The sequence below is a fragment of the Aotus nancymaae genome, unplaced genomic scaffold, assembly GCF_030222135.1.
Source record: "Aotus nancymaae isolate 86718 unplaced genomic scaffold, 86718_ANA_hifiasm-v0.15.2.pri h1tg000019l, whole genome shotgun sequence".
Taxonomy (NCBI): Eukaryota; Metazoa; Chordata; class Mammalia; order Primates; family Aotidae; genus Aotus; species Aotus nancymaae.
The window spans coordinates 36,021,368-36,040,107 of NW_026988431.1; the positions used below are offsets into that span (position 1 = coordinate 36,021,368).

An 18,740-nucleotide genomic window follows, 5' to 3' on the forward strand; every position below is an offset into this window, starting at 1 on the left:
AATCAAGAAATCAGATGGGCAAAGGCTTCCTCCAGGGAGCCCTCCTGACTGGCCCAATCCCTGTAGCTGTCTGGGCTACTCACATTCTCCTTTGCCCATGGTCAGCACAGCCCCACAGTGCACTTCGGGATTCATCGGCATTTTCTCTCCAGCCAGGCAGTACCTTCCCCCTGGAAGTACCCATAGCTTTTATTTCTCTCTTTCTCTCAGAGTACTTAACACATTGCTTTTTGCATAATGGATGTTACTGAAAAACCCTGATTGCGTCAAAGTAACTACATCCATTTGTCTAAGGACTTGCAGTTCACCCCGTTGTTCCTCAGATGATGGGCACTGGGAGAATGATCGGCGTAACCAAGACGGAGGGTTTAGGCCTAATTACAGGCCTCTTATGATTCTCTTGAAGATTCTGTTTTCATCTTATTTTTAGAATGGGTAGTGGAGCACATGGCAAGATCCTAAGAAGTCATGTTTCCACTAAATTAATATATGCACACATTATTATAAACTAAGTTATACATGCAGTTTAGACAAGAGAGAATTTCTAAGAGGTGAAGATTACAATGAGAGGAAGGAGAGCTGAGGAAGCTTTGCTCAAAATAACAAGCACTCCTCTCTTTCCAAGGAGGAATCTCATGGATTACATTTTAGAGATAAATGTGGGTAACAGGTAGAATGCTGTATAATAACAACACCCAGATGCAAAGAATGTCACATTTCTGTATTGCTCTAAAATCACATTAAACTTGGCTACAAGGTCCTTACTCTCCAAGGTTGGGAAATAGTCTAATATCCTGATTACTGGATCTTCCTGACCCCTCCATGAGAATGTACAGGAGCCCCAGGCTTTCACGTGCCCAGAGAAATAGGGATATTCTGATTCATAGACCATGGTGGTTGTCGTGGTAACCGCTACTCCTGCTACTCCATGTTCTAGCTTTTTGTGCTATCTGGCCCTCTAGGGGGCCATGGAAAGGCGTCTTGGTGCTGTGCTTGTCTTCCCTAGCCACAGGTTATCCATGGAGAGCCCTACCCCAGCTCTCAAAGTCGGAGTGTACAGTGTGCAGCCTCCACAGGCTTTTCAGTGGCGCCCACCTGAGTTCACGCAGCAGGTGTGGGATGCAGGTCCCTGCCACCCTGGAAATTTCTAGCCCAACCCCCACCTCCTACACAGACTTCCCATCTTAGGGGGGTCACCAGTAGGGCTGGACCACCCCCCCCCCCCCCCTTTAGCCATAGCAACTGTCTCCACCATCCTGAATAATTCTTCTTAATCAGTCTGGATTTCAAACAAAGATCTGAGTGGAAGGGCTTTATCCTGGGGACCCAAAAACTTCTCTGTTTTAGGCTCCAAAGCACAAAGGGCTATTTCCTCCTGAGGAAGGAGAGCCAGCCCAAGACACAAAACTCAAAGCTAAGAAGAAATTCCCTTATCATGCTTTTTTGCTGGTAAGATCGCAGCAGTAAAAAGGACACCAATTAACTTCTCTGCCACTCTCTGTTTCATGGGTGAACACTCAGCCTATGGGTGTGTGTTTGTGTGTGTGTGTGTGGTGGAGTGGGGGTTGTGTAGCCAAGTGCATTAACACAAGCAATGTGGAGCCCTGATGAAATCTCAAAGGCATGGCTCTGAAAGAGAAGCCATGAAAAGAAAGCATTAACTGTAGCAGGTGCTGCTGTGCCCTGGGACTGTGGGAAATGAGGAAATGGTGGTTTGCAAGGATTTTCTGGGAAGCAGTTGGACTAGGGCTGGTGTAAGGAATAAGACTGTTCATACAGTGGCCCAGGGACCAGAGGGCCTGAAGATGGCCAGCTCTTCCCTCGCCCAGCCCTGCATCCTACCATGGGGCTACACTTCAAGGGATGCCTTTTTCTCACTCATACAAAAGTGTTACAGGGCTGCTGCGGATCTGTTTAGGAAAGACAATGGGATAAGGAAACATGCCAGGTTCAGGGAAAGCCTCGGTATTTTGGTTGACTGTAAAGACTGACACAATTCTGTACTGCATCTAACCTTACATGAAAGCCTCACCAAGCATCAGGGAAACAAAAAGCATTGACATGACCGAACACCAATCAAGGGAAGCCAGGGATGGGGAAATCAAGGCAGAGCAGCATCCTCATCCCCCTCCCTCCTCTCCTCATCGAGTTGGTCAGTCAGTCAAGTGCTCTGGCTGGCTGTCCAGGCAAATATGGGGACTTCTTAAAGTAAATTCTCACTTAAAGAGTTAGAGGGGAGCTTTTAAAGATGATTGTTCCTGCTAGGCTTCCTTATTTGATACTGTAAACAACCAGGAAATTATCTTAATAAGCGTATTCTATATGATTGTCTTAAAATGGAAAAATTGGGAAAGAAAAGATTTGAGATTTCATTCATTAATCATCAAGAATGACTTTTTTTAAAAAGTTCACTTGGTAACTATAAATGTAATATATGTTCATTGCAGAAAATAATTAGATCACTACCAAATTGCTCTCCTCAAAGTTATATATATTATAATATATGTTATAAATTACATAGAACCAATTTGTTTTCCCATTACTACTACTTGTGTTTTCTCTCTTCCCCATAGACTTGACCATTAGGCATGTTCTTAATCTTTTCCATGTTTGCCAATGTGACAGGCAAATGACCCTCCTGGTATTGGTCTCCATTTCCCTGACACTAGTGATGTGGACATGGTTCACATACTGTTTGTCATTGATGCTTTTTCTATGACTTCCTTCTTTTTGTTCTTTGCCCTCATTCTTGTGTATCGTTTGTTCAATTAGCACTGATATTAATCCTTTATTATTCTCCTGAAGATATTTCCTCAAAGTATATGTCATTTGTCCTTCAACAATGTTTATGGTGTCTTTAGCCAAACAGGGGGCTTTTAATGCAAAGAAATCTATCAGTGACTTACTTTATGGTATTTGGGATTTCCTGATTTATTTAGGAAGGTACCCTCCATTATAAAAATATTCTCTTTTATTTTCCCATTTGGTATTTTTGTTGTCTTTTGGGTTTTTGTTTGTTTGTTTTTGTTTTTTGAGATGGAGTCTCACCCTGCCGCCCAGGCTGGAGTGCAGTGGCACGATCTTGGCTCACTGCAACCTCCGCTTCCCAGGTTCAAGCGATTCTCCTGCCTCAGCCTCCTGAGTAGCTGGGGTTACAGGTGCCTGCCACCACAACTGGTTAATTTTTGTATTTTTAGTAGAGACAGGGTTTCACCATTATTGGCCAGGCTGGTCTTGAACTCCTGAGCTCAGGTGATTCGTCCACCTCAGCCTCCCAAAATGCTGAGATAACAGGCATGAATCACTGCGCCTGGCCATTTTTGTGGTCTTTAAAAAAGTTTCTATCATCAACTTAGCTTTTATTTATTTGTTGTATAATGCAGACATAAGACCCTTAATTAACACCACCTAACCACATTTTATATGCATTGTAGAGAAAAAAGGAACCTAAACTCTTTTATTCATCTGAGAGACTGTGGTGAGAACTCTGTGAGAGAGGAAGATGCTACCCAACAAAGATCATACACTATAGTGGGAAGGCATTATGATAACCACATAATCCAAATTTTCTAAAATAGTCCTGGTTTGTAATAGTCCTTACTGACACAGCATTAGCACCAACTTATTCAGAAACTGTGGTCATATACCCAGTCTGTGAAAGAGGACAAGGTTAAGCACCACAGGAAGTCTATTGAATTCTACTAATTGAGAGGCGCAAGGCCCACTTCTGCCTGGTTTTCCAGGCAGAAATGCTAGGGAGAACATTTGAACTGAACCTCAAAGGCAAGCTAAATTTTGATAGACCAAGATGGTGAGAGAGATCCTTCCAAGCCCAGGGAACACAGGAGCAAAGGCAGAGAAGCAGGGAAGCACAGGTTGTGTGCCTGGAACGCTTGCGATCTGTCCAATTGTCAGCCGTGTAGCAAAGTCATGAGGAATTCAGTTAGATGGCAGTTTGAGGTGAGACTTTGAAAGTCAAAGAAATGAATTTGCGCTTTATTTTCTAGATAATGGATCACCTCTGAAATGTTCCTTTAAAAATGGCTTTATTGAGATACGATTCACATACCGGTCAACTCAGCAATTTAAAGTGTAAAATTCACCCTTTTAAAGTGTATAATTCAAAAGTTTTTAGTATAATCACAGACAAATGCAACTATCAACACGGTCACTTTTAGAAAATTTTCATCACCTCAAAAAGAAACCTGTACCCTTTGGCTGTGACCTCCCTAAGCCCCAACTTTATCCCAGCCCTAAGCAACCACTAATCTATTTTCTGCCCCTATAGATTTCCCTGTACTGGGCATTTTATATGCATGAATCCATATAATTTGTGGTCTTTTGTGAGGGGCTTCTTTGATTTGGCACAATTTTACCACTAAAGACTTGAACTACAGAATTCTCTGACCAAACTGGCTCTTTAGAGAGAAGGAACTGGATTCAGGATGGTGGATGGGGGCTGGGAGACCAAGGAGACCCATTAGGAGGCCAGTGAGTAGCTGTTATGTGGTCATATGAGTGCTCAGTAAGGAAGCTTTTGGCTGCAAGTAAGGAACACTGAACTACACATGGCTTAAATGCCAGAGACATATTATATACTGACAGGAACCTGGAAGTAGGTGGTCCTTAAGTTGGCCTATTATTTACCAATGTTGCCATGGACCCCACTCTTTCATCTTTCTCTCCACCATCTTAGTGTACTGGTTTTTACATTCTGACTTTCTCCCTCATTGTTGCAAGATGCTGCTGCTATTCAAGGAATCACCTCTTCATACAACTGCTTACAAAAACCTGAATCTCTGGATTTTACGGAAGGAACCCTTTTCCCAGTGCCCTACCTAAGAAACTTCCCCTCACGTGCCATTGGCCAGGGTCATGCCACATATCCATGCCTTAGTTTCAAGGTAGACTGAGCATGGGTCTATCTGCCATTGTCAGTCCCTATGGTGGGTGGTGAGCTCTGCCCAGCAAGAAGGAAGGGAGAGGTGTTGTTAGCAATTGTGTAGGCTAACAACAGTGTTTGGCACAAAAGACAAAGAAGATCCAGGATAGTAAAGCATTCATAGGCCAGCAAAGAACAGTCTTTTTTGAAGATAAGAATATGATCAAACGTCACAGTGAAGATAAGAAAAACAGTAGTCAATAAAAAGATAATGGGACCAGGCACAGTGGCTCACACCTGTAATCTCAGCACTTTGGGAAGCCAGTGCAGGAGGATCGCTTGAGCCCAGGAGTTCAAGACCGACCTGGGCAAGACAGTAACACCTTATCTCTACAAAAAAAATTTAAAATTAGCCAGGCATGGTGGTTCCAGCTACTCAGGAGGCTGAGGTGGGAGGATTGCTTGAGCCCAGAAGGTCAAGGTTGCAGTGAGCCGTGATCACACCACTGCACTCTAGCCTGGGCAACAGAGCAAGACCCCGTCTCATAAACAAAAACAACAAAATTTTTTTTTATTTGAGTTGTCTCAGTTTTTCTTATACATTTGTCATAAAATGAAGTTTTAAAGCCCCATAGTCAATAGAAAACCAACGGTGCTTCCTATAAAAAGAAAGTGTCCATAACAAATACAAAAACAACGGAAGAATCTTACTAATTTCTACTTAGACAGCATAGCCTACAGAAGATTCTAATCCTGAGCCAAGCTCTCTACAAAAGGTTGAGATCCCAAGTGCCAAAGAGGCATTAAAGACATACGCCACATGTGTCAGTGTCCTCTAATGCCTGTCATAGACCATCTTAGCTCTGGGACCCCACGGTGCTAAGCACTCTAAGCTTCTGGGAACGTGTAGGAGATCCTTATCTTTGATCTGAAGAGGTACTTCGTTTATTAAATACAAAAACTTCTAATGTGTGCTGTTGAGTCTAACTCTTGTATGACAAGCAGAGTCAAAAGAATACCCTGTGTGCCTTGATGCTTGTTTTGGTGTGTGCCTGGACAGAGGGATGAATGTCTTGAGCTTCACCCTCAGAAATTGCCATGTTCGTAGGTCAAAAAGGGTCTACAATTGTCATTTCTAATATAGTTCGGTCTAATCAGCTGCCAAGCATGTTAACATTGATTCTGGGGAGGCATGAGGGGATGGAAAATCTTTTATTTTATTACTCTTATTTATGAGCATGTATTATTTTTGAATCGTTAACAATTCTAATTTAAAAAAATTTTAAGGAACTAAAAGAGAGTGCTTAGCCTGAGCTGTCAAAAGCTGTGAATAAGCTGTGAGTCCCTGGGCAGTTCCCCTCATTTTTCTGTTCTAGGGTTTCTTCACCTCAGCACTATTGACATATTGGACCAGATAGTTGTTTGGGGTGGGGGGCTGTCTGGTGTATTGTAGGATGTTTGACAGCGTTCCTGGCTTCTACCCACTGATGACAGTATTACCCCCCGAAATGGCAATAAAAAATGTCTCCAGATGTTGCCAAACATTTTCCAGGGGGCAAACCCACCCCTGGTTGAGAACCACTGCTCTTGTCCCCAGTTTCTCATCAGTAAAAGGAAGCGCAGAACCAAGAGCTTGAAGCTCCCCTGAAGCCCCAAAATCTCTGACTCTGTCGATGTCGAATCTGTAAATCTGTTTTCCAGAAGCTATTTTCCTTCAGAGCCACTAGAGGGGACACTCTGCTACACAAAGGACAAAAACAGAGCACTCAGGGAACTTTGTTTTCCTCTCCTCTTGACTTTGTTTCTGTTTCTGACAAGCCCCAGCCTTAAATAAATAGTCTTTGATGTTGAGAGTGATAACCCCTCACCATGAGACATGAAGAGCTGTTTGTCTTGTGCTTGGTGCCATAAAAGTCAGTGTTTTTAGATATGGCGGGGAGGGGAGAGCAAAATGTTCTCTGCTTTTTAAACATTCTTTGTAAGGTAGTCAGATGAATCATGCCTCTAAAAAAAGATACGAATTTCCATAATGGGAGCCTACGGGACAACCAGGCTCAGAGGTCAAAAATCTGGTTCTCTTCCTGGTCCTGCCACTTCTGGGCTGTGTGATGTCGGCTAAATTTCTTGACTTCTCTGATTTTATATAGATAATAGAACTGAGGACACTGAGGCTAAGAAGTTAAGGTCACCCAGTATGTTAAATGGTCAAGCAAGGACTTGCATCTCACCCATCAACTTCATGGAATAGTTGTGAAAACCAAATGAGATGGAGTACGTGAAAGAGTCTTGAAAAATAGAAAACCTCACACAAGTTCAAAGTGTGGATGTGTAGATCTTGTGGGAATGAGAGAAGGAGATGGCTGCGGGGTGGCACGAGGGAGCGGGGTAGGTCCACACAGCAAACAGAAGATACTCCTTCTCCAAGTGTTGTAAATTACAGGTAAGAGCCTCAGTGCCCCCGAATCCTTCACTCTGATAGAGCTTCATCCCTAGGGCTTAAGGTCTCCATCCCTGTCAAAGCGGGCAGATCACTTAGAGGGGTTTACTTTATGCTCTCATGAGTTGTTTAAACACCTTAGCGGAAGTGAGGGAGCTATGTCAACACTGGTTTACACTCACTAAGAAGAAAAAAAAAGAGAAAAAATAAATAAAAATTAAAAAAAAAATTTTTTAACCCTGAACCACAATAGAAAATATGTTTCACAGAGAGACCCAGCTCACATACATATTATACAATTGAAACAAAAGTGTTAGTTATAATGTACTCAGATCTTTTCTATTGTTTTATTTTATTCTGTCACTTGAAACCAATGCTGACCCACTAACTGGTGAGTCCTGATCTACACTTAAAGGTACTATACTAGAAGATTTTGTGGAGAGGAAAAGTGTGTAGGGTCCTGGGGCTGGTGCAGGGAGGAAGCAGATGTGGCCTCCAAACAATACTCAAGGAGCCCTAAAGATGAACTTTTCAGTTTTCCAAGGGCTAATTTTCTGAGGCTTGATTTAGGAGGAAGAAAATAGAACAATAATTCCAAATTCAAATTCCCAAAATTCACTTGAATGAGTGAGGCTGGGCCATTAGGTAAAAACCTCTAGGCTGGATTCTCAGAGGTTATGATCTAAACCCCACATTATTAACATAAAATATAGATGACATAAAGTAACCACCACAAAAAACATTTTTAATTCAACATTTATTGAGCCATTATTATATGTCAGACATTGCACTGCGCACTTTACATGAGTGATAGGACATAAATTAAGTTTAAGTGTTCCCTGATTTTCTTCTCTTCTTGCCCACTAACAAGAGTTCTGGCTTTGTATGAACTCTTTTCTGCCCCATCAAAAGAAGAACTGGACAGAAGCAGAAGGACCAGAGGAATGCTGATTAGGACTTGAGAAAAAGCTTTTAGGGAGCTTGGGAGAAAGAAAGGAAGGCAGAAGCTATGGGGTGGAAGGGGCTTGGATAGGAGGGGAAAAGGATGCTAAGGGGTATTGAAGAGGCTCTTTGTGATGTTTGAGAAATACAAGTGTTAATATGAGTTAATTAGAAATTACTTTTGGTGACTAGATTGGGTTTCTTGGGCTGCAACCCCTCCTCTCACCCCAAGACTGCACCCTGTGGCTCATGGTCTGAATAGGGTTATATATGCATTATCTTATTTAATCTGCATAACAAACCCATGAGGTGATATTAGTATTTCATTTTTTTTTCAATTGAAGAAAAAGAACTTGATACGGTCTAAGTAATTACGGGCAGCTAATAAATAGTGAAACCAGGACTGAGACTTAAGACTTTTGATCATGAAAGCACAACTCATAAGTCCAAGAGCATAGATGATTCCCAGTATAAACAATATCAGTTAATAAAATACTTGAGAATAAATTTAACAAAAGAATTGCAAGACTTGTACACTGAAAACAACAAAACATTGCTGAAATAAATTAAAGATCTAAATCAATGAGAAGGCTTCCTAGGTTCATGAATCAGATGACTTAATATTGCCAAGATGGGATTGCTCCCAAAATTGATCTACAGGTACAATTTAATATCTATCAAAACCCCAGCTGGATTTTTTACAGAAATTGAGAAGCTGATCCTAAAAATCATATAGCAATACAAGGGATCCAGAATAGCCAAACGATCTTGAAAAAGAACAAAGTTGGTGGTGGGCTCACACTTCCTAATTTCCAAACATAATATGAAGCAACAATAATCAAAACAGTGTGGTACTGGCATAACAATAGATATCTAAATCAATGGAACAGAATTAAGAGTCCAAGGATAAATATTAATATTTATGGTCAGTTGATTTTTGACAAAGGGGCCAAGACAATTCAATAGGGAAAAGAATAAATTATTTTTCAAATAAACTCTTTATTTTAGAATAGTTTTATATATACAGAATTATTGTAAGAATAATCTTTTCAACAAATGGTTATGGGACAACCAGATAGCCACATGAAAAGAATGAATGTGGATCCCTATCTCATACCATAAGCAAAATTAATTTAAAGTGTATTATAGATCTAAATGTAAGAACTAAAACTATAAAACTCTTAGAAGAAACTCAGGTGTAAATCTTTATGACCTTGGGTTAGATAATGTTTTCTCAAATATGATGCCAAAAATATAAGTGATGAAAGAGAAGATTGATAAGTTGGACTTCATCAAAATTAAAAACTTTTATGCTTCAAATAACGACAACCAGAAATGAAATGACAACCATAGACAGGGAGATAATATCGTAAAATATATGTCTGATAAGGGATTTGTGTTTGGGATATATAAAGAATCCCTAAAACTCAAAAACTTTAAAAAAATTAGCTCAATTTGAAAGATAGGGATTTGAGTAGTCAGTCCTCCAAAGAAGATATAAAAGTGACCAATAAGCTCCGGAAAACACACTCAACATTATTAGTCATTTGTTAAATGCAATTCAAAACCACCATGAGATATCATGTTGTACCCACTGGGATGGCTATAATAAAAAAGACAGACAATAACAGTGTTGGCGAGGATGTGGAGAAATCAGAACCCTCAGAAATTGCTAGTGAGAATGTAAAATGATGTAGCACTTTGGAAAACAGTTTGACAGTTTCTCAAAATGTTAAACATAGTATGATATCACCCAGCAATCCCACTCTTTTGTGTCTACCCAAGAGACATGAATGCATGTCCACAAAAAAACTTGCACATGAATGTTCATAGCAACATTATTCATAACAGCCAAAAAGTGAAAATAACTCAAGTGTTCATCAACTGAGATTTGGATAAACAAAATGTTGTACACCCACACATTTTGGAATATTATTTGGCCATACAAAGGAATGAAGTACTAAAATATTCTATGCCTTAGTTAATTTGCTGTTGCTTAAACAGAACACTTGAAACTGGGTAATTTATAAAGAAAAGGAATTCAGTTCTTACAGTTATGAAGGCTGAGAAGTCCAAAGTCTAGGAATCACATTGGATGAGGACCTTCTTGCTGGTGGTGACTCTCTGCCAAGTCCCAAAGTGACACAGGACATTACATGGTGAGCAGACTGAGTGCTAGCTCAGGTCCCTCTTCCTCTTCTTATAAACCCCCAAGTCTCTCTCTCATGATAACCCATTATTCCATTAACCAATAAATCCATTAATCCATGAGTGGATTAGTCACCTCTGAAAGCCCCCACCTCTCAATACTACCATATTGGAGATTAAATTTCAACATCAGTTTTGGAGAGGACAAATATTTGAACTATATATTGTATGATTCCATTCGTAGGAAATGTCCAGAAGACGCAAATCTATAGGGACAGAAACTAGATGAGTGGTTGTCTAGGGCTGATAGGTGGGGACAAATGAAGAGTGATACCTAATAGGCACAGTGTTTTTGTGGGGAACGACAAAAAATGTTAACAAAAAAATTGATTACAAATTACACAATTCTGAAATACACTAAAATCCATTGAATTGTATACTTTAAGTGGGTGAACTCTATGGTATGTAAATTAAACCTTAATCAATTTTTTTTTGAAAAAGAGGGAATGAAATGAGAGAAATCGAAGGCAACAAGTATAGACGAATCTTCCAAGGAATTCCTTGCCTCCATAAAGGTTTTGTTTTGTTTTAATTACCAGTATTTAACTGCATTTGTTGTAGCAAAGGAGGAGGATGCTCCACTTCAGGTAGAGGCTAGGGAAGTGCCATTGTACTTACTTCTCTGTATCTAAATGGATATTTTTCTCAGTTCTCTGATTTTATTTTCACTGTTAGAATCAAACCCAGAGCATATAACCCAAGAATCTGCATCTCACTTAAGCTTACTGATCATTTCTGCTTCTTTATTTTTCTGTTTACATTAAACTGATAGGATGTAGGGTAAAGAAATAATCAGCCTCTGTTCATCTTATTAGAGAAATAAATACCTGTGTATATGAAGCAAGCAAGGCCACTGAGTCTTTGGGGAAACAGAGCAGGGAGGTGCCCAGAGGCATTTTCTGCAGAGAAGGAAGAAAAGAATAAACACGTCTTCTGCCAAAAATGCCTGGAACTTAAAGCACTTTCCTCAGCCCAAGATCAGCCTGTGTGCAGACACTGACAGTGAACCTGATCAGTTGCTGCTGCTCCCTTGATTAAAAGCATGTGGCTTTCTCTCTTACGAAATTCACCTCTATAAATTCCACCTGCCTAGGGACTCAAACTACACGGAATAAGTGCAATTCCTCAGAGTGGCAGCTGGCAGAGCTCCCAGGAACAAGGCAGAACTACACAATGTCCCAGGCATCAGAGGCATAGGTTGCCTGAGCCAGGGAGAGGGGTCTCTGTGACCTGACACACCACCCACAGTGGGAAGGAAAGCAGTGGGTGTGTTATCGAGGAGGCCACCCAAACCTCCCAGACCCCTCCACAAGGGGCTGGAAATTCCTGGTTTTGTCTTCCTCTTAGAATGAAACATTTACTCTAAGAGAATCATGGAAAAGTACAAACCACAGAATCATAAACCACAGAGGAAGAGGCTACCTCGTAGGTCATTCTTATGCTGGGCCCAGATACCCCGATAAGCAGATGTTCTCTCTTGCCACCTCTCCTCGCCTTTGCTTGCCCACAGCCATTGGCAGGACTCTCCCTCAGGCCCAGAAGGGCAACTGATTCCTGGTAGGAGGGCACAAAGAGTAGAAAGTAACCACCATTGTCAGGTCCAAATCTGTTTCCTGTCCCTTCTAGTCCCTCCTGCACTTTAAAATCACACCCTAGTTGCAACCCTTTTTCCGAGTCTGGAGTCTTTAAGAGTGCCGTCATGTCCTTCTTCCTGTAGCCTTCATGTCCGCCCCAGATGTATCCCTTTAATCTCACTGACCCTCCCACCCACATCCATGAGGCCAGAAGGCAACAAAGACAAGCGTGGACTCTGACTCCCGCCAAGGTACTCTGTCCCCCGCCGAGCTGGTCTGTCCCCTGTGGCTCTCAGATTTTGCATCTACCACATGCCACAGGCCTGCATCCATCCGACCTCCCTGGTTTCTCATCCCCACTTGAACCTCATGACTGACTCGCCTCTAGCCACGCTGAGTAACCCACCCACTTGCCAAACCTCAGACCTGGTGTTGACGCAATAGAAAGGCATGAGGCCCTTGTTGCCAGAACATTCCTAATTGTTTCACTGTTTCCTCGTAGGATTTGGTTTCAAGTCCCATCCTTATCCTTGTCTTCTATCTCCTGGCCAGGGTGCCATTGGTCAATATTCCTTCATTCACTCCAGCTACTCCGCACCATAATTAAGAAAACAGGATGTGAGATTAGATGATCCAGGCTCTGCCACGAACAAACTAGCTGTGAGGCTTTAGAGAAGTGTCTTAACCTCTCTGAGTATCCATTTTCTCCTCTATAGCATTAGGAATATTAATAGTACCTATCGCACAGCTTCTTTGTTGTGATAATACCAATAAATGAAGTAGTCTTCATAAAGCACAGAGGCTTGAATGTTGTTCACTCTAAGTATTCAATATATGTTCTCTACTATTTTATTTTACAGTTATCATTCCTTCATTCATCATGTATTTACCAAGCCTCATGCCAGGCACTGGGATATAAATATCCCCTTTAAAGAGTGGTCATGTATTAAACCCAGGAAGAACTAGTTCATGTTAGCACCCAGGGCAGGGAGCGAAGTCCAGGGCCACAGCACGGAGGCAGAGAATAGACACTGACCACTGGGAGCTGCCTGGTGATGGTGACAAAAGTACCTTCCACCTTTCCGCATCTCTTTCAATAAATACCACTGCAACTCCTTGAGTAAAGTGGGCACCACACAGAAAAAGGGGGATGGCAGAGGGGCAGTGAGAGGTCCCCAGGGAAACACCCTCTTCTTCGTCCCTGCTTCTGTCTTTGACAGACCGTGGCCATGCCTCTGCCATGCAGGAGGGTGATGTTCTTTGGAGAGGCCTTGTTGAATCTGTCTGGGGTTGTTCCGGAAGTAGGAAGGGCGGCCGGGGGGTGGGGAGGTGGCAGGAATGTTCTCCTGGCCTGTTGGTCTGTGCCGGCGAGTGCGCTGAGAGGAGGGCCTCTGGACATCAAAGGTTCCTTTTGTCCCCTTCCGAGTGGCAGGGCAGCCAGGCTGGGCCGCTGGCGATGACTCAGGCCTGGCCCTGACGTCACCCACGCCCGGCCACTGGCCTCCCTCTGAAGCCAGGAAACTAGCTGGGGAGTGGCACTCGCAGCTGCAGCAAATCTCAAAATAAAGAGGCAACGGCCTTTCTCCTCCTCTCCATCTCCCTACAGCACACCTTTCATTTCTTTTCTTCTTTTTTTTTTTAAGCCTCACAAAAGGTTTTACTTGTAGATCCGCTTTCAAAATGTAGGAAGTCAGAATGGGTGACATCATCAGAAAAATATGTGGAGCTGATCTCGACAAGAAGTGAAGAACACAGAGCACGAAAGCGATTGTGACTCCTGAGCCCAGGGAGTTGGCAGCGTCTGGGCTTCAGAGGAGCCAGCGCCTCCGAGTAAGTGAAGGCCCGCTTTTGCCCCCCCACCCCATTCGATGCCCTTCACTGTAGGGCGCCATCTTGTTCCCTGACATCTGCAGCTTAGCAGGCCCCAGCCCATAGTTGGGAGTAGGGACTGCATTTGGGAGACCCTGTAAATATGGCCCCAAAGGGATCTGATATCTCTCTTCTCCACAGGACCAGAAAAGAATGCAAAAGGAAAGAAAAAAAAAGATACTAAGACGGAAACCCTGGGGAGAATGGTCCAACTGATGCCTTTCCCTGCCCATCCTCTTGTTTTGCCTCCTCTTCCTCCCCTCACCCAAGTACTCTGTTTCAGACTGTCAGACTGTTTGTTCAGAGTTCTGGATTGTTTGCTTCCTAGTTATACTGAGCAATCAGACACAAAAATAAGCCCTGTTCTAGGCAAATACGTGCCCTGTGCCATCAAATGGCAATTTTCACACTTAACCTGGTAAAAGATGGCAGCCCTGGTAAAAAGATATACACAGTCGTGCTGCCTTTACTGAGCACGTTTCTGATTGTTCTGTGTATGAACCTGCATTGTCTTATCACCCTGTTTACAGAGGACTTATTTTCATTCCTACTTGTGCCTTCGTATCTGGGATGATATTAAACACAAAGACACATCATAATGTGTCTGTTTTAATTTTGTCTAAAAACTCGTACTTCTTTGCAAAGCCTATAATTTTTCAAGCTCTGAAAGTTCCTACCCAAGAAACTTAAGTTTCCAAGAGAAAAGTTTTGACATGGACATGAGAATAGCACATAGGCATAGAAATCATACCGATTTTCTAGCTTCTAAAGTCATCCCGAGTCAGCATCTAGTCTTCATATAGCTGACATTATCAGAGGAGATCTGTTCTTCAGAAATTCTATGTTAAAATAATTGGGAACGGGGAGGTGTAAGTCTTATTTTAAAGGCAGCAGGGAAGCTTGTCATTTACTGGAAAACAGTGGCATATTCCTTTATAAACAGACAACTCCTGTTGGAAATTAACTATCACACACTAAACTTATCTGTTTTAAAGGCCTTATGTTTTACTTTTTGTTTTACTTTATTAGGTTGTCTTGAAATGAGGCTCTGCTGTACTCCTGTTCTTCTGGCTCCAAGATCTGAATGTCGTGACCACTAATTTGGTAAGTGTCATTTGTCCCCAACAGCTACTTAAATTTACGTCTCCCAATTCTCCTTTTTTAGTTTGTGGTAAGATTTAAAGAAAGGAGGAAAGGGCACAGAGATTTCTGTACACAATGATAACAGCTGTATCAAAAGGATATTAGGATGGGCTAATTGTTACAATAGAACCCCAAATCTATAGTGGCTCAAACACAATAGTTTATTTCTTGCTCATGTAACAGTACAGGTCAGTGGGGCAACTCTCTTTCGTGCATTCATTCAGAGACAGGTAGAGAGGGGCTCTGCCTTCTGCAGCATGTGGTTTTCAAGGTCACCTAGGGTTATTTCCACTCCTCAGTGAAGGAAGAAAAGAGCTTGGAAAAAGCACACTTGGGAGGTTTCTATGGGCCCTGCCTAGAAGTGGTGGATATTACTTCTTCTCACATTCCATTGGCTAAAACTTCATCACATGACCACAGCTAACCACAGAGGAGTCTGGGAAATGTAGTCCTTGGTGGGGCAGCCACTGAGCGGTGACAGCTCTGGAGGGTTTCTGAAGAAGAGATAGTTCTCTCTGGCGCAGCGCATAAAGAAACCTGGAGACACTCAAGGATAAAAATGCCAAACAAACAATGAGAGAAGTAAAAAATTATCGACATTTAGATTTCCTGACTGACACTCTTAGGTAACATCTGGCCATGAGGGCAAGAAGCAGTGGATGAGATGTCTCAACACCTCTGTCCATTATGACCCTGAGCCTTTATGGGAGCATCATTATGTTGCCCATGGCCAGTGAACCAGGAAGGACATTCTTCTCCTTATTTTTACTCTCAGGGTCCTCTTGGTCTAGGACTGTACCAGCTTTGTCTCCTTCCTGGATCTAGTCATATTAGTTGGAATTGTGACAGAATTCTGCTCCCCCCAACTATGAGCCCCAGTGGTCTATAGGAAATCTCTCGACTTCCTTAGCTTGAAGTTTTCTCTGCTCCTGGAGGCTTTGGAATTGTATTCTACCTGATCTGCTCCAGGTCTTGGGACACTTGATAGCGGGGGGAGATTTCTCTAATAATTTGGTTTATGAGACCTTTAAACCAAGTTATTAAAGAAACTTTTTTTTTCTTTGAGACAGGATTTCACTCCGTCACCCGGGCTGGAGTGCAGTTGCACGATCATGGCTCACTGCAGCCTCAACTTCTCAGGCTTAAGCGATCCTCCCAAATAGCTGAGACTACAGGCATCCATCGCCATGCCTGGCTAATTTTTGTATTTTTTGTAGAAACAAGGTTTCACCATGTTGCCCAGGCTGTCTCAAACTCCTAGGCTCAAGCAATCCACCCACCTTGGCCTCCCAAAGTGCTGGGATTACAGGAGTGAGCCACAGTGCTCAGCCAAGAATTAATGGTAGCATTCATGGCCCCAGCCTGAGACTTTTTAGTCTCATTTAGTTTACATTTAAATGTAGACTAAAAAGTCTCAGGCTGGGGCTATGAATGCTACCCCAAAGGATGTGATATATAAGTCTAGCTTTTTATTTTCAGGAAAAGTTTTAAAACATTTACTGAAATAACAAGTGGTAAAGTTGTAAACTCTATTTGGAGAACTTTTAACTAGTTTAACATTTTACGTAGCCTTCTAACCATTGTTGATGTTGGTGCAGTATTCCCCTTACCAGTAAATAGAAACCATACGATGGGTGCTTTGTGATGCCCCAATTTAAAAGTGTGAAATAAAAATGAACTCAAGTCTTTGCTTGAGCTGCCTGGTACCTAGTTCTCTAGTTTTGTCAACATCTGACTAAACACACTGGTTTCTGATTGACTTTTGCCCCTGGACTTGACCTCTCTGGTACCCACATCCACACCCTGAAGAGCATGTACTGTCTATTGTGTGGGGATGCCTGTTACTGGCCAAATTGGCACAGCTTCTCAGATATCTGTCACAGCCTGATGCCTGGCCTACTCTCCTGTTACTGCTGCCTACCCTCTGCCCAGTCCCCTCACATCGGGATGGAGCTGAGGAGGAATGGAATAGAATAACAAGTTGAGTTGTTGCAAAAATACTTCAGCCTCTGAAAGTCTGTTTTTCCAAGTTGTTGGGAACTGAAAGTATCTATTGAGTGAGGAGCTGGCTGGGCTAGTGGTATAAAATAATGATAAGACCAGGTTGGGCTGGGTGCGGTGGCTCACGCCTGTAATCCTAGCACTTTGGTCATGCTTGTAATCCCAGCACTTTGGGAGGCCAAGGCAGGTGGATCACTTGAGGTCAGGAGTTCAAGACCAGCTTGACATGGTGAAACCTCACCTGTACTAAAAAAATACAAAATTAGCCGGGCATGGTAGTGCATGCCTGTAATTCCAGCTACTTGGGAGGTCAAGGCAGGAGAATTGCTTGAACCTGGGAGCAGAGGTTGCAGTAAGCCAAGATCGCACCATTGCACTCCAGCCTGGGCAACAAGATCAAAACTCCATCTCAAAAAAGTAAAAAGACCAGGTTGAATGGAAATGGGGAATACAGTGCCTGCTAGAAGGGCGCAGCTGAAGGAGTATAAGTGTTAAGAATATGTGCCAGATTTCAAAAGCAGGAGCCAAATGGGGATGATCTGTTGCTGGAAGTCCTAGCCTAACAGAGTCTTTCAGAAAGGGCAGAGCCAAAGGTCTCAGTCAATGTCAGGGTCCATTCATATGGGAGAATGGCTAATCACGGCTTGCTAATTTCAACTGCCATCTGTTATGACTCTTCAAAGCACTAAGTATGCAGGAGTTGACATATGAATGGTTTTGGGATTGGGGGAGGGGGACAGCCTCCTGATTTCTAATTTCTAGCTGCATGGTACTACAGGAAGGGGAATGAGACCACCACATCAGGTACCAGAATTTCACTACTGTCAACAGTTGGTGTTTGAAAGAAAGCCACAGATCCCCATGACCACTGGATGCTGAGTGACCTCACAGACAACACCAGCAAAGCAGGACTGTGTATGAACACACATTTTGTAAATATTTTGATATTTGACATTTCAAAAAAAAGCATCAAAGTAGACAGCCTGGGAAAAGTTAGACTTTCTTGAGCTTCCTTAACCTTAATTTTGTCTTTTATTTTCTTTTCCATTTTAATTTCACATAAAAGTAGTAATTCAAATTTGAGCCACTGTAATCTTTTCAGAGCTTAGGTCATCTAAAGATCTGAGCCTGGCCTTGTTGAGCCATGATGAGCAGATGTGGACTGAGCACACAGTTTCACACAGGCAGCTCCTACACTAGTTGGGTATTTTAATCCCTGAGGTTTTAGAATTATCATAGCACAGATGTGCAAGCTCCCTTCTCCCCATGGGTCAGCATCATGATGTTCTGTCACTCCCCTTAGAGAGTTTTGCAGAAATACCACATCATATTCACCAAACCTAAGAATTCATAGCAGTAGGGCCTTATAATTTCTCACACTGAAATCCCCTAATTTCTTGTCAAGAACTAAGTTGGAAAATACCACACTGAAGACTTCAGGGTTTTGTTTTTAACTCAAGAAGCTTCTGGTTTTCATCAGAACTTTAAAGCTTCCTCCTACCTCCAAAATAGTATTGTTAGAAAATGTAATGCTGGGACTCTGTCAGAATAAGTAGGTGATCTATGCAAAATGATTTGGGCAACTTTGAAAAGTGCATGTCAAAAGTGTTGATAAAGGCCAGGCCTGGTGGCTCATGCCTGTAAACCCAGCACTTTGGGAGGCCAAGGTGGGCAGACTGTTTGA

The 18,740-nt window shown here is 42.4% G+C and overlaps 1 protein-coding gene across 4 annotated transcripts in view; it reads left to right on the top strand.

Moving 5' to 3' along the window:
- Positions 1 to 18,740, top strand: part of ZBTB38 (zinc finger and BTB domain containing 38) — a 129,918-nt gene that overhangs the window by 27,435 nt on the left and 83,743 nt on the right. For 2 of the 4 annotated variants that reach the window (XM_064378746.1, XM_064378748.1), the window contains exons 1-2: positions 13,594 to 13,873; positions 14,942 to 15,016. The gene's annotated coding sequence lies outside the window, so the exon portion shown is untranslated. Of the gene's footprint in view, positions 1 to 13,343; positions 13,874 to 14,941; positions 15,017 to 18,740 lie in introns of those variants that run through there. The other 2 variants (XM_064378747.1, XR_010343460.1) reach the window with 2 other exon arrangements.